The sequence below is a fragment of the Pristiophorus japonicus genome, chromosome 11 (assembly GCF_044704955.1).
Source record: "Pristiophorus japonicus isolate sPriJap1 chromosome 11, sPriJap1.hap1, whole genome shotgun sequence".
NCBI lineage: Eukaryota > Metazoa > Chordata > Chondrichthyes > Pristiophoridae > Pristiophorus > Pristiophorus japonicus.
Genome location: NC_091987.1, coordinates 142,009,121 through 142,020,622, shown reverse-complemented (window position 1 = coordinate 142,020,622; position 11,502 = coordinate 142,009,121). Strand labels below are relative to the sequence as shown.

The 11,502-nt window shown below is 47.2% G+C and overlaps 1 long non-coding RNA gene across 1 annotated transcript; it reads right to left on the bottom strand.

The window, feature by feature from the left end:
* Nucleotides 1-2,248: 2,248 nt before the first annotated feature.
* LOC139275859 (uncharacterized) lies at nt 2,249-10,656 on the bottom strand. Its single transcript, XR_011595772.1, has 3 exons — nt 10,637-10,656; nt 5,660-5,760; nt 2,249-2,509 (listed from the first exon to the last, which is right to left on the bottom strand). It is a non-coding gene; the product is annotated as an uncharacterized lncRNA (long non-coding RNA).
* Nucleotides 10,657-11,502: the final 846 nt, after the last annotated feature.

Here is an 11,502-nt window from a genome sequence, read left to right as displayed (position 1 = left end):
GCCTGCACTTTTTAAATGAACGGTGCACTTTTGAATAGAATTTATTTGTGAACTTTTCAGTGCTGGTTAGTGGCAATTCATTTTGTGATTGCGCTCAGTCCCTGCACCATCCTGCAACGTGCCGCTGAGTGCCGGCCACAGCACTCCACGCCTTCAGTGGCAGTGGGTGCCAGGAGCCACTTAAATTGCGCCTATTCGGCACTTGAGTGCGAAACCTGTTAGCCCCTCCTGCCAAGTACAGATTATAGTAATCGGCAATAAGGACCAAGATGGTGTGCAAAATCCGGATTTTGAAACAGGCAAATAAAACCTGCAGGAAGTTCAGGAAACCCTGCTCTCCCCTCGCTCCCGCTTCCTCGCACCGAACGCCCCTCCGAGGAACATCAGCTCCACTGAGGTGGAAAGCCCTCTGGAATATTACCATCCCTTGCTCTTGGCCTTCCAAGTGCCAGCACAGTAACTGGAGCCCCGCCTGCTTGAGATAGTGGCTTAGAGCAGACTTCGGGGCCCAGCCTATAACAGAAGGCAACTCTCTGTGCCCCAAGGGTTGCCGAAAGCATTGGATTGCTTGCCAGAAAGCTTCTGCAGCATGACAGAGTGTGTGGGGGAGTCCACTGCCAATTTATTTAGGATCCTGGCACATGGCATTGACACTCTTCACTCATCCATGGAGTGTGTGGTCATCTGAGTAGACACTGAAACTGGACCTTCCCTGAAGGACTCTCAGGCACCACTTATACCGTCTCTTGGATGCTCCCACTGAGGCCATGCCAGCTCTGGTCTCCATCACCTCCCCTGATTTGGGCAGGCTGGGAGACCGAATGAATCAGGGCACCAGTTGGATCCCCGATCTCCTACAGCCACAGCCCAGCAACAGGGGCAGTCCAGCAATGGGAAGGGAACATGTTGCTATCTCTGATAATGAGAGCATGTGTGGAGTCTTGTGTGCTCCTCCCCCAGTGCCCACACTGTAGCTGGAAGGCTGGCTGGGCCCAAAGCAAACTCTTGCAGTCTGCAGCTGGGCCTGTTCAGGCCCCGAGCTCCTGGAATCACCGACCATCAGCATCTCAGGAGCCTTTGACTCAGCCGCAGTGTCCCTTCATCTCCCGTACTGCAGCCATTGGAGAAGCACCTTGTGGGAGCACTAGAGTCAGTGAGAGAGCACTGAAGGTCATCACTAGGCTCTCTTACCAGGGCCATACTTAGTGTGAGCAATTATTACAGCCAGGACAATTATCATCCTTTTCAAATCTGTGTGTGCAGACAGAGCTCCTGTAGTAGCTGGAGATCCTGCAATATTAGTGAACATGAATAACAATGTTGGTCTTTGAGTGGATGAAGTTGATTTGAGGTTAAAGGACTGGCAGAGATGTTGAATATGACTGTTACTGCAGGGGAGCTGCCGCCAAAGACCACTGACTGCTCACAATTCTTGGGGCTCTCCTACTTCCTTACCATCCTCTGTATCATCAGTGTCATCTCCCTCATCAGGCTGAAGATTATCCAGTGTTGGCTCCCTGTCTTCTTCTCCTTTCCAAAGCAACGCTATGCAGCACACAGCAATCTGCTGTCATATGGGAAATGCTTAATGGTGTGTGTTGTAGGAAGCACCAGACTGTCCAGACAGTGGGATCATTGCTTAAGGACTCCAATGGTCTGTAGTTAAGCTCGAGATCTGATTGTGGCACTGCTCAGTCACTAAGTGTGGGTTCTTGAGAGGAGCCATGAGTCAAGTGTGCAATGGGGAACTCTTGTCCTCAACGTTAGAACATTATAGTATTATAGGAGATGGATGGCATTCAGAGCTAGTTGTGTGTTTCTGTGACTGAGCATGAATGTTCTCATTCTAATAACCAGCACTCGGCCAGTACTTGCTAGTCACCCACACACTGATACACATTGCACACTCCTACACACTAATACTTTATCGAGTATTATATCCATATACAATATTGGCTATTTTTAAATACACAAAAGCTAACTTTTAATGTTAAATGTAATTTGTTGTCCCAGTAAGCTGTGCCATGAGGGAATTGTTATGTTGAGTGCTGCTCTGTGAAATCAGACAGGCAATACGTGTTACATTGTATGGCAATATGTCTGGAGATAAGTGGGTAAGGAATTGTATTTATTAATAATACTGGTATGTGTTTAATCATTGGAACATTGTTTAGCATGTTACACTTAAGAATATTTTTGACAGCACAAAAACTCAAAAGCAATTGCCTGAAGATCTACCCCATAAAACAACGTACAGAATTCATTCCATGCCTAATGCTTGCCACAGAGCCTGACCCAGATATAATGTATATCTGGTTGTTGAACTGTCGAGTTAGTCTCTCTGACTATCAGCAGGTCACAGCTGGTCAGCGACAGACATCTGACCATTCCCTCAAGCCTCACAGTTTCTGTGGTCTCTTCCAGCCTCCGCAAGTGTAAAGTCATTGACAGATCAGAGAAAAATGTGTCCCAATTGTTGTGAGTTGGCTGATCGATCATTGTTATCTTTCTGCCACAAAGACAAATGATTTGATAGAACTGAAAGCAATGGGATGATGTCACTGTACAGATTCAAACAACTCAGGGTTTGCACCTGACCGACTGAAACAAATATTTATCCAATCAATCTGGACAAACATAATTCTTCCAACACTCAGTAAATGTGGGACAATAAAAACAGATAACTAAAGAAATGGATGTGCTGTAAAGCGGAGTTTGAGTCTGACTGTAAGGTCAGTGCAGCGCGAGCACTTTCAGACCGGGAATCGCAGGACGTACGGACATCAATCAGTGGCTCAGTCATTTTATACTTTTAGCATTTTGCTTCTGTTGTTTAATTCAAATGAAAATCTTGGGCATAAAAATCTGTGGCTGTCGTGGCTGAAATCTACAGTGGATATTGGGCCTGGGGACAGAATCTGCAGTGGACATTGGGCCCGGGGCCAGAATCAACAGTGGACATTGGGCCCAGAGCTGGAATCTGCAGTGGACATTGGGCCCCAGGGCCAGAATCTGCAGTGGACATTGGGCCCCAGGGCCAGAATCTGCAGTGGACATTGGGCCCAGAGCCATAATCTGCAGTGGACATTGGGCCCGGGGCCAGAATCTGCAGTGGACATTGGGCCTGGGGCCAGAATCTGCAGTGGACATTGGGCCTGGGGCCAGAATCTGCAGTGGACATTGGGCCTGGGGCCAGAATCTGTAGTGGACATTGGGCCCAGGGCCATAATCTGCAATGGACATTGGGCCTGGGGCCAGAATCTGCAGTGAACATTGGGCCCAGGGCCAGAATCTGCAGTGGACATTGGGCCCAGATCCAGAATCTGCAGTGGACATTGGGCCCGGGGCCAGAATCTGCAGTGGACATTGAGCCTGGGGCCAGAATCTGCAGTGGACATTGGGCCTGGGGCCAGAATCTGCAGTGGACATTGGGCCCAGGGCCAGAATCTGCAGTGGACATTGGGCCTGGGGCCAGAATCTGCAGTGGACATTGGGCCCAGGGCCAGAATCTGCAGTGGACATTGGGCCAGGGGCCAGAATCTGCAGTGGACATTGGGCCCAGGGCCAGAATCTGCAGTGGACATTGGGCCCGGGGCCAGAATCTGCAGTGGACATTGGGCCCGGGGCAAGAATCTGCAGTGGACATTGGGCCAGGAGCCAGATAGATGAAGTCCCGGCCTCCACTCACAGTTTCTGCGGAACCACAAGTGAAGTGGGAACTCCGTCTTCCTCAACATGGTGTGTGACATCAGAGAGGTGGGGCTGGAGGAGAGCAAACTCCCAGGCCAGAAATGTCCCCATCCTCAGCCTGGTACAACACTAAGCACCAGCAGGTGCACTGGCTCTCAGCAGGTCAGATGTGGGGCCCAGCTGGGGATTCGGGCCTGGACACCAGAAGAAAGCAGCCTGTTATTTTGGTTCCCTCATTAAGAGGCAGATGTGATCGCATAAATAATCTGCTAATAATGGGGCCTCCAGCTCCAGACCTCGGGGCTGCCCAATGCCATATTACCCCTCCCCCTCCCGAGGCCCCGCCTTCCGCAAGCAGGTGAGGGAACATACCCCCTGGCCACAGATACTTTGGCGGGGTTCAAAGCAGAGTTCTCAGCACTTACTGTGCAGGTGCAGTCCCATAAACTTTCAGGGTCATCAACAAAGTTTTCCTTTGGGTCGTTGGGTGTCAGCCTCGGCTCATTGGTGGGACTCCCATCTCTGAGTCGGAGACTGCGAGCTTCGAGTCCCAGTCCAGAAACTTGAGCACATAATCTAGACTGACACTTCCATGCAGTACTGAAGGAGTGCTACACATAGAATCATAGAATAGTTAAAGCACAGATGGCGGCCATTCGGCCATCGAGCCCATGCCGACTCTCTGCAAGACCACTTCAGCTAGTCCCACTCCCCCGCCCTTCCCCATAGCCCTGCAAATTATTTTCCTTCAGGTCCTTATCCAATTCCCTTTTGAAAGCCACGATTGAGTCTGCCTCCACCACCTGTTCAGGCAGTGCATTCCAGATCCTAACCACTTGATGTGTAAAAAAGCTTTGGTTCTTTTGCCAATCACCTTAAATCTGTGTCCTCTGGTTCTTGACCCTTCTGCCAACAGGAAAAGTTTATCTCTATGCTCTGTCTAGACCCATCCTACATCTCCTCTCAACCTTCTCTGCTTCAAGGAGAACAACCTCAGCTTCTCTAGTCTATGGGAGAACCTTACTTCTCTACACTGTCGGGTGAGCCACCTTTTGGATGAGTTATTAAACCAAGGTCTCATCTGTCCTCTCAGGTGGATGTAAACGATCCTATGGCAATATTCTAAGAAGAATAGGGGAGTTCTCCCTCATGTCCTGGCCAATACTTAGCCCTCAACCTACATCACTAGCAAATAGATTATCTGGTTATTACCTCATTGCTTTTTGTGGGACCTTGCTGTGCCAAAATTGGCTGCTGCATTTCCCTTCATTACACAGTGACTGCAAAAGTACGTTGACTGCAAAAGTACGTTGTTGGCTGTAAAGCCCTCTGGGACGTCCTGAGATTGTGAAAGGTGCTATATAAATGCAGTTTCTTTCTGTGGTTAGCTCTGTCTTGCTGAAAGTAGGAAGGGGATCCCCAGGAACGTGTGGATTCACAGGAGGGAATCCCCACACAGAAAAGTTTGAAAGTTACTAGTCGAGACAATCTGGAAGTGCTTGAGTATTTTAGTTACTTCATTGGTAAATATGTTTTAAAATATATTTGTATGCCCATGCTCCCATGTTAACCGCAGCTGTCAAATCAGCTGTAAGTTAATCCATGTCTGTGTCGGGGTTAAAGGCCAGAGTTGCTGGACCGCCAGCAGGATTCTGATGCCTAGCACCTCACCACCAAATCCACAGCTGATTATAATTCAAGAATAATGACTAACCTCTCACTACTCCTTGGAAAATAAGGCTGGAATTTTACCAACGGTGAGAGGGCGGGATCGGAAGTGGGTCAGGGGTCAAAATAGAAATGATTGACAGTGGGTGGGGAGCCCGCTGTCACCCCACCTCCTTTCTAGTCTCCCATGTGTCGGGTCTGTCAGTGTTTCACAGACCCGACACCAAGCGGCGGCACAGGCAACTTAGATCATTCAAAGTTAGTTAAAAGACAATTAAACACCATTTTGCCCAGCACTTACCATTTTTCCAGCTTTTTCATGAGGATCACGGTGTTCGGGGATCACGTCAGGTAAGCGGGTCGGGTGTTCCATCAGTATCCATTCTTCTGAATAGTTGACAGCTGAAAATGTGGTATAAAAGCTACCATTTCATAGCTGTTCACTTTCCAATCCTAGAAGCTGGAACCTACAGGATTTGGAAGATAGATTTGAGCTTCATGGAGACTGGAAGTGTTTGGAGTAAACATTCTATCCACTTTCACCTCCTTGAAACAACCTCTCTCACCATTGACAGATCGCTTCTATCTTCTCAACTTCAGTTGCCAACTATTTCATCAGCATCGGTGCCCTTGAAAAAATCTCACCTTTGCCTTCAGAATCCCAACATAAATCAGCCCCAACACCAGCATCACCAGGCACACCGGCATCACCACACCGGCATCACCAGGCACACCGGCATCACCAGCAACACCAACCTTCTCCACAATCACCTGATGCTGCACAGGACACAGGACATCAGCACTTGACCATATTGCTGCCCGGGACATCAAGATGGCCTCACCATGACCAGCTTTATTTCACTTGACACTGTACACCCTGGCTGCCACATGATGTGTCAGATTTGTACCACCCCACACCAACACCTTAAAGCATCCTAACAATACCCAAGCCATTCATTTTACACTCATCAGCATTGTGGGGGGAACTATTATGTCTCACCATTCACTACAACTCATTAAACCACTTCATGGAGATGCACACAATTCTGTCCAATAACGCAAAGTGTTGAAAATAAAGATGTTGATGTTTGACAGCACATGAACAGAAACTTTAATTGAACATTGGATAAAACACCCAAGTGCCTACCCTTGTGTGTTGTTACTTGGTACGATTGGACTAGAATGAGTGTGTGTGAGGGGTGGCAAATGAGATGGGGAAGTGATAATATAGGTAGAGAGAGGGATGGGTGGAGGTGCAAGGTAAGTTGGTGTGAGTAAGGATGTGCAGGAGTAGGGTGGGGAAAGGCAGAGTGATGGGGATGTCATGATTGGCACAACAGGATGAGGTTGAGTGTGGCTTTGCAGTAATGTTTCGTGATCTACTGAGATCATTGAAAGATTTGCGCCACTGCAGCCAGGTCCTCCTGACAACATCACTGCTTGTCCCTTCCTGTGCAATGTGCCTCAAGGCTGCGTTGATCCCCTGGGGAGGTCTCTGACACCCATTGGAAGGGAAGAGAACCTCCCTGCGTGCTGTGACTGGGAGTGATGGGAGAGCCTGGGTGCAGCCGTGCCCCTCTGTGCAGTGGTTGTCAGTGTTTGCAGCACCTCAATACTGTACAACACGACAGCACAACTGTCAAAATCAATGGGGACGTGGTCCCTTTCAGGAAACCGGCTGATGATGTGTCAGTAAATGACATCATCAGACCCGCTTTCTTTTTAATTGGCTGGAAACCTCACTGGGTGGGCTTAACAAGCACCATCAAGGTAAAATCAATTGCAGAGAGAGGGATAGAACCGGCAGCGGACCGAGACCTCACTACAGACCCGGTAAGTGAAATCGCGGCCTAGGTGTCGAAATGGGTTGGAGGAACAAAGGTTCCTCTGGAGGTTCAAACACACAAATCACAAAGTAGCAATGTAGGTTAATAAAGCCACTCAATAAACAAAGCAGCAGGGCTCATTTCTCGAGGGATAGAATTGAAAAAGCAAAAAAGTTATGTTAGACTTGTATAGGACCTTGGTTAGACCACACTCTGAGTACTGTGAACAGATCTGGGGCCAAAATTCAGGATCTCAAAGAGACCCGTTAATGCCTGTTTGCTTCAGCCATTGATAAAAATCGAATGGCCACCACTTTGGGGTCAACAGGCCGACCCGACCTAAATTCAGGTGGAGGATTTTTCGGCCTGGATCCCATCCCACTCGAGTGGTTGCACCGCCAATGAAAACAATAAAATGTATAAGGCAGGTGTTACATGTACTGCACTTGTACGGGTAGGTGCTGTGGGAAGGGGAGGGCTGCTGGGGGTGATTGAGGAGGGGACCAGGGTGTCGCAGAAGGAGCAGTCACTTCACAATGCTGAAAGGGGAGGGAGGGGAAGATGTCTTTGATGGTGGCTTTTTATGTGGCTCAGCGTCAAATTTATTTGTTTTGTCTGACAACACTGCTGTGAGGTGCCTTGGGACGTTTTACTACGTTAAAGGCGCTATGTAAATGAAAGTTGTTGTTGGATCATGCCGGAGGTGGCGGAAATAGCGGAGGGTGATCCATTGAATGTGAAGGCTGGTGGGGTGAAAGGTGAGGACAAGGGGAACCCTGTCGTGGTTCTGAGAGGGAGGGGAAGGGGTGAGAGCAGAATTGCGGCAAGTAGAACTGACATGGTTGAGGGGCATGTTAACCACGGTAGAGGGGTATCCTCAGTTGAGGAAAAAGGAAGACATATCGGAAGCATTAGTATGGAAGGTGGCATCGTCAGAACAGATGCAATGGAGATGGAGAAACTGGGAGAATGGAATAGAGTCCTTACAGGAAGCTAGGTGGGAGGAAGTGTAGTCCGGGTACTGTGAGAGTCAGAGGGCTTATAGTGAATGTTTGTCAATAGTTTATCCCCAGAAATAGACAGAGAAGTTGAGGAAGGGAAGGGAAGAGTGGAACATGGATCATGTGAAGGTGAGGGAAGGGTGGAAATTGGAAGCAAAGTGAATTAGTAGTTTTCTTGTTAAACTTTTTCTTTGCTTTATTTTTGTTTATTGCTTTCAATCCTGTTGCAAAAGGCACAGAAGCATAAAAATGACAGGTAACTGAGACAGGGAATTTTGGAGAATATTGTGCAGGATTTCCAAATCCTATTGGCTTCTCGGGTACAGCGGCATGGGGCTAAATTGGATCATGTAGCACCTGTTTTCAGGCGCTACACGGCCACCTAACACTAAAAAATGGGGCCCAAGATGCGCGCACAAACTTCCAATGGGAAATGTGCAGGACGCCATCTTGGTCAAAGGGGTTTGCATGCGCGCACCACCATCTTAGTAAAGGGGTTTGTGTGCACGCACCACCATCTTGGTAAAGGGATTTGTGTGCATGCACTGCCATCTAGGTAAAGGGATTTGTGTGCATGCACTGCCATCTTGGTAAAGGTGTTTGTGTGCACACAATGCCATCTTGGTAAAGAGGTTTGTGTGCACGTACCACCATCTTGGTAAAGAGGTTTGTGTGCACACACCACGATCTTGGTGAAGGGGTTTACCTGTGCGCACCTAACGACTGTCGGCAACAGGCAGAGCAGGCAGGTCATGACACAATTCAGTGTGCAACCGTAATTTGACACCAGCAATTTTACAACTGCACCCTCCAGCCAGCACCATGTGTTAACCTCGTACAGCTGAACACAGCATTAAACGGCATGTAGGATTTCCCCACACCAGCGCTATTGAAAGGGATCATTAGCTAGGATTATAGAATGGTGACAGCACAGAAAGAGGCCATTCGGCCCATTGAACCCCTGCTGGCTCTCTGCAAGAATACTTCAGCTAGTCCCACTCCCTTTCCCCGCTAATGTTTCTCCTTCAGGTACTTATCCAATTCCCTGTTGAAAACCACGATTTAATCTGCCTCCACCACCCTTTCAGGCCGTGCATTTCAGATCATAACCACTTGCTGCGTAAAAATGTTTTCCTCACATTGCCTTTGGTTCTTTTGCCAATCAGCTTCAATCTGTGGCCTCTGGTTCTTAACCCTTCCGCCAATGGGAACAGTTTCTCTCTATCTGCTCTATCTAGAGCCCTAATGATTTTGAACAAATCTCTCCTCAACCTTCTCTGCTCCAAGGTGAACAGCTCCAGCTTCTCCAGTCTATCCATGTAATTGAAGTCACTCATCCCTGGAATCAATCTCGTAAATCTTTTCTGCACCTCTCCAAGGCCGTCACATCCTTCCCAAAGTGTGTGCCCAGAATTGGACACAATTCTCCAGTTGAGGCCGAATCAGTGTTTTATAAATGTTCATCATAACTTTTGTACACTATGCCTCTATTTATGAAGCCCAGGATCCTGTATGCTTCATCAAACTGCCCTAGCACCTTCAATGATTTGTGCACATATACCCCCTGGTCTCTCTTATCACGCACCCACTTTAGAATTGTACCCTTTAGTTTATATTGCCTCTCCACTATTCCACACAACAATGATTGCAGGAATTGACCCATTCTCTCTCCTCCATGTGGATAAATATTAGGTATCAACAGTAAGTGTGTTATTGAGAGAGAGAGAGAGAGGAGGCAGGGGGAGCGGGGGAGAGTTGTAGATCAGCCTACTAACAGTAAGTGTGTTATTGAGAGAGAGAGCGAGGATGGGGGAGGTGGAGAGTTATCGATCAGCCTACCAACAGTAAATGTGTTATTGAGAGAGAGAGCGAGGGTGGAGGGGTGGAGAGTTATAGATCAGCCTACTAACAGTTGGTGTGTTATTGAGAGAGAGAGAGCGAAGGTGGTGGGGGGAGAGTTATAGATCAACCTACTAACAGTTAGTGTGTTCAAGATTTATTAAGATTATTAAGCAAGGCCTTGGGGCTGAAACTTGATGTGCTGCCAGTAGAATATTCCAGACTGTAACTGTTACAATGGGGACACTGCGACTGCAGCTGTGATCACGTGATGGTTGAAGGATGCTGATGCACGGTGAATAGGCAAGATATTAAGAATTAGGCCGGAGATTATCATATCAGGCAATGTGCAGCAGAAGGACCAAACAGGAGAGAGAGGGAAAGGTCCAGCGCTGCTGAGGAAAAACAGAGTATAAGAAGAAACATTTTCTTTCTTTCAGAAGGTACAATGGGACGAATGCATGTCTACGTTCAACTGTGCTCTGTCTACTGATAACCCTCTGCTTGTAAATTACTTTATATGCTGAATCAACAAATAAAGTGATTGTAACAGGAACCACTGACTGACTTAATTACGACTGAAGTGAACAACGCATGTTTTTTAACACTTACCCACACAGATAAGTCCGACATCACGGTTAATTCAGCATAAGCACTGCGGGAAATAAAGACAAATGATTAGGTTGAATCGAAAGGAAACCAGTCTTTACAAGGGAAATACATATTGCTGAGGGATGTATCAGTCAGGATTACTATTGCAGGGCTGCAGACCAGTCATTGCAATAGGAAGTTGTCAACCACAAACATCACTTCCATTATAAAGCAATCGAGCGAGAAGATAGATTGAATTTATCTGCATTGGATGAAGAACATGTTTTTCAACAAAAAACAATTGTGTTATTACAGAACCTGTTACAGGAACGTGTTCTACTGAGGAATACACTGAGGTGAAGGATTTGTGTGTGTCATTTGCTTCGTTATAATTTATACCGGACTTTTTAAAAGTGGAAATAAATGTAGTGGTTTGTCAAATATACAGATAACTCTTTTAAAATTTAAAGTAATGCAACAAATCAGTAGAATATACTTCACCTCAGTGAATATCAAACGATATCTTAATCAAACCTTAAACCGATTTTATTTCTGTTCCTGTCCTATTAACTGAATGCCATCCACTTCCTTTAAAGGCAGCACCAACATTACATATTTCCCTGCTCATTTCTCAAACTCAGCTGATTACTTCTGAACATTTTCCAGTGGACACTGTGATACAATGTGTGTTATGTTTAAAGAATGTTCCTGTAGTCAGCACTCCATAACTGAGATGGGCTGGAACCATCCACCACATTGTCAAGTCAACAAATGAAGAAGTTCTCTGATGGTGTAACTTGATGCGCTTTCTGTACCCTGACACAGGCAGACCGACTCGTGCTGTGTTTGTGAATGTCTGGAGAGAGATCACTGTGGAGGTCTCGGGG